Genomic DNA, 4,754 nt, shown 5'->3' on the forward strand with positions numbered 1-4,754 from the left:
TTTAGGGGGCCTAAAAAATTTTTTGTTATTTGGGGGCACTTAAGAGACAACCATTTGATGTATCTTGTTTTCTCAATGTGATTAGATCTTTTAAAACAGGGGCCATGACTTATTAATAAGAAGGAACAAAAGGACTATAGTCCTACCTTCTTGTCTTTATTAGAATTTTAAAGCAGCCCCTCTATCTCGAGATGGCTGTGTTTTGAGGTAGAACATGAGGCTAGGGTCTTCAGTCTTCAGTTTATGCTCGTTACTCTCTGCATCCACTCTCGACTCACTCTCTTGTGATATTTGTTTACCTGAAAATTTAAGCTCCTTGAGGATGAGAATTTTGTCTGTTTTGTTCACTGCTATTTTGCCAGCTCTTGGGATAGTATCTGGCAAATAGTATGTGCTCAACAAATATTTGTTGACTGCATGAATGAATCTGTCTGCTCCTTACAGGATTTAGGGATTAGAGCCCCTTCAAAGGGGACAAACGATGTCTCATTCATTTGTTCCCACACACCTTCATGCTTTGCACATAGCCAGTGCTGTGAATTTGAGATCTCCTCAGTAATCACTCTTACATGCAAACCAGCCATACTTCTCAATGTGCTTTCTCAGGCATTATCTTGTTGGATTTCTACAGGATATCAGATAGGACTGGGCTATCATGCACATGGTTTAGATAGAGCTAAGTGAGTTCTTTAAAGTAGCACCACTGGAAACAAGGCATTGCTATTTAGTACAATGTTTTTTAGGTTCTAGAGAACTATGTTCCAATATCTTTTGGAACTCCCCACATTAAAAAACCTAAGCGTATTTAAGCACTAGTTGTTGTTGTGGTTAATTGCCATTGCCTTCTACTCATGGCAACACCATGCACAATAGAAAGAAATGCTGCCCAGTCCTGTGCCATCCCCATGATCAGCTGAGGACTATTGTGATCCATGGATTTTCATTGGCTGATTTTTGGAATTAGATCACCAGGCCTTTCTTTCTAGCCCATCTTCGTCTAGAAGCTCTACTGTAACCTGTTCAGATGTGTAGTGGCTGCCCATGAGATGGTTTGGCTGGGAATTGAACCCAGGTCTCCTGCATGGAAAGTGAAAATTCTACCACTGAACTATCAGTGCCTCTTAAGCACTAGTAGATACTCAAAAAAAAACACCCCTGAAACTACTTGAATTCTTGGCCCTTCTCTCTCATTCTTTTTTTTAACGTGGTGAAAAATTTATATTTAGAATTAGCTAGCTGAATTCAGTTTAGATAATCCCAATTTCGTTGGCAACACCGATAACATTATAGTCAGGAGCCAGTTGAACATATGCCTTCTTCTCTCCATCAGGCCTGATTGAAGTGTTGACCTTGGCCACGTCAATGTCATAGAGCTTCTTCACAGCCTGTTTGATCTGGTGCTTGTTGGCCTTGACATCCGCAATGAACGCAAGTGTGTTGTTTGCTTCAGTCTTCTTCACAGCTGGCTCAGTGGTCAGGGGAAAGTTGATGATGGCAGAGTGGTCAAGCTTGTTTCTCTTGGGGGCGCTGTTCAGAGGGTATTTGCGCTGCCTTCAGAGCTGTAGTGTACTAGGTCACCAGAAGGTGGGTGGCTGTCGTTTTTTTTTTTTTTTTCTTTCTTTTTTGTGGCTGTGGACACCTTTCAGCACTACCCTCTTGGCCTTCAATGCCTTTTCTTTGGCTTCAGTTTTGGGAGGGGTAGGGGCGTCCTTCTTTGTTTTCAGCACCATCTTCATAAAAAGGGCATTTGACCCCTTTTAATGCTCTATTAGACCTTTATGTTTGAGACATAACCCTTGCCTGAGTCAAAATCCTTCTTAACCAAAATGGTGAGTAACTGCAGGTGATTACAGCAGCTGGAATAGTTATGTGCCTCTCAGCTCTCAATGGTTAGATTACCTCTAGCTGCCAGAAGACGTTGTATGTCTTCCCCAACCACCCTGCCTTCAATCTGTTTCTTTAGAAAAGCCTATCAGATGAAGTCATTCTATAAAGAGCCACTCAGAATACCTCCCATCTGATGACCCAGCTCAACCATCCCTTGACCCCAGCATCAGTCTTGGCCTCATGGGGAATATGAAATATAGCCAGGAAGAGGAATGATAACAAATAACGAGAAACCCTGTAGGGGAGAGCAGCCTCCAGAAAATGTGTTCTTCCCACAGCCCAATGAAAGGAAAACCAGAAAAGTGATGACAGAGACCCTCATACATTCAACAAATAAGCATTAACATGCATATGCCAGAATGTTCTTGGCACTCTGATAAGTATAGTATAATATAGTAACTACCATATTTCACTATAATTAGACTTATTAACAGGGTATTACTAGACAACCAGGAGCCCTGGTGGCACAGTGGTTAAGCACTTGAGTGCTAACGGAAAGGTTGGTGGTTCGAATCCACCAGCCACTCTGCAGAAGAAAGATGTGGTAGTCTGCTTCTGTAAAAATTTACAGCCTTTGAAACCCTATGGGGCAGTTCTACACTGTCCTATAGGGTCGCTATGAGTGAGAACTGACTCCGACAGCAACGGGTTTGGTTTTTCTTTTCTTTTTTGGGTTGCGGGGGTGGCTTATCAGATAACTGAGGAAGGCAATCTCTACCAGCTTGAGGTGGAAATGAAGGGTCAGAGAAGGATTTTGAAAAATTGATACTTCATATAGGGATCCAGCAGCTCTGCTCTCCATGTTTTGACTTTATTCTCAAACACGTTGGGAAAAGGTAACCACCATCAATCCAGATGTAAATGGAGATGCGCTCTCTGGCCTATACAGCTGTGCTCTAGCTGAGAGGTAGGCCTTCCTGCTGGCAGGAAAAATGTTAAGACTATTTTAACCAGGGATTTAAAAACAGAGAGAGAGAGAGCTAGGGATGCTTCTCACAGCTAGAAGTAAGATTTAAAAAAGGGAGGGGGTAGTTAATAAATAATTAGGAGAAAGTGGGCAGGGGGAAAGGTGGTGTTTTTTGGTTGTTGTTATTTTTTTTTTTTTCCAGCTGCATTCTCCTGGCAAATTAGTATGGTTAATCAAAGACACCCTAACCACCATGGAACAGATTCCTCTGTCCGGAAACCTAAATACTGTAATTAAGTGAGCACCAGTTGCAGATACCAACTTCAGTAACTGACCATTGATTCTGAGATTGATGGCTAGTCAACGGCACCGTTTATTTAACTGTCAAATCCTCATGGTTGAGACATTAACGGAGTTTAAAGACTATCACAAGACATGTGTCCTAGCCTTTTAAGACTAGGGTTTGGGTACACCCTCTTTCTATGGAAAGCAGTAGAATCCTACTTTCCGTAAAAATTTCACCATTTCCATCAATACAAACTCTAAAGCCCCAGGCAGCAGGATGAGGGTGGCCACTCCTGGAGTTGTGACAGTACAGATTGATTACCTGGGAGATTGGACTTTGGTGAATTCCATACCCAGAACATTCATGAATCTTCCCTCCCAGTTGGAAGGGTTGTCTTCTCCCTTGAATTCAGAAGGAGAGAACTCCTGTAAGATAAATAGACGCACGCCTCTGCACAATATTTTATACAGGTACATGATTTGGAAAATTAGGTCAGAGGAGGGAGGGAAAGTGGTGATTCATTACCAGGGCTTGAAAGAGGCAGGATTACCTCATCAGAAATTCAAAGGTAATCAGTTTTTCCCAATTGTCATCGTAATGAATCACTATTGTTAAGAAATTGGGAAGTCAGTTACACCTTTGTGTAGCTGGATAAACCAGAGTTGCCTTGCATTTGTCTTCATTAGAAAAGAGCCAATGAAATGGTGGGGGGAGTGGGAGGATGAAGGGGGTGCTGGATGATCCTGAATTCCTCCTTCACCCCGGGGTAAAGAATTGAGACTTTTTACTTAGTGTGATTTTCATGTCGAAATCATCCAAAGCCAAATTCACCCAAATAAGACTTTAAGGCTGAAGTCACCTATCCAAGATCTTTCAAAGTCCTCTGATAAAAAATCAAAGACAGCAGCAATTTATTTATTTAATGGAAGAACAATGGCAGGAAATCATTCCTGAACATTGCTCAGTGCAGGCAGAGGTCTTTATTAGGATAGATTTTTTTTCCCCCAAGCAAATGGAAACCAGGAATGGAAAATGAATTCATGCTTCCCCCAACCCCCAGCCTTTCTGAATCTTGATGGCTTACCCTCAGATCTGGTCCCATCTGAACACCCAGACACAGTGGTTCCAAGGAAGTGGTCAGGTCAGAGCTTGCTGTGGCCCTTTATGGCTCAATGAGGGATCAGGGCATCGGGCTCCAGGAGATAAATCAGCTGGAACTCCACCCGCCTTCAGGACAGACAAATCTTTGGGTATGCAGTCGTCAATAATGCACACGTAACTTAGAATGCAGTTATAACTCTTTATTGCTTTTAGGCTCCCCTCAAAAAACATACTGAAACTAATTCTGATCTATTTGTTTTCATAATGGCACTTGACAAGTTCCCATTCATTCTAGGGGAGGGGGACAATTTTTTTTTTTTTTTTTTTGTCTGATCATTGTGTCAAAATTCTGTAAGTCATTTTCATTTCTTTCTCTTGGGCAAGATTAAAAAGCAAACCCCACGCATTCTGTCATATGATCCTGGTGCTGAGAGTCCAAAACATTTCGACAGTAATTTAATATAGGGGATTTGAGGAGCATGTGTATGAGAGAGAGAGAAGGCAGGATCCTTGGGCTGATGGGAAGGGTTACCTGATAGGAGGGAAGATGAACATCAAACCTGTTCTGGCCGA

The 4,754-nt window shown here is 42.1% G+C and overlaps 1 pseudogene; it reads right to left on the minus strand.

The window, feature by feature from the left end:
* Positions 1-1,193: 1,193 nt before the first annotated feature.
* Positions 1,194-1,736, minus strand: LOC100655854 (large ribosomal subunit protein uL23-like; annotated as a pseudogene).
* Between the last annotated feature and the right edge of the window lie 3,018 nt (positions 1,737-4,754).

The sequence above is a fragment of the Loxodonta africana genome, chromosome 6 (assembly GCF_030014295.1).
Source record: "Loxodonta africana isolate mLoxAfr1 chromosome 6, mLoxAfr1.hap2, whole genome shotgun sequence".
Taxonomy (NCBI): Eukaryota; Metazoa; Chordata; class Mammalia; order Proboscidea; family Elephantidae; genus Loxodonta; species Loxodonta africana.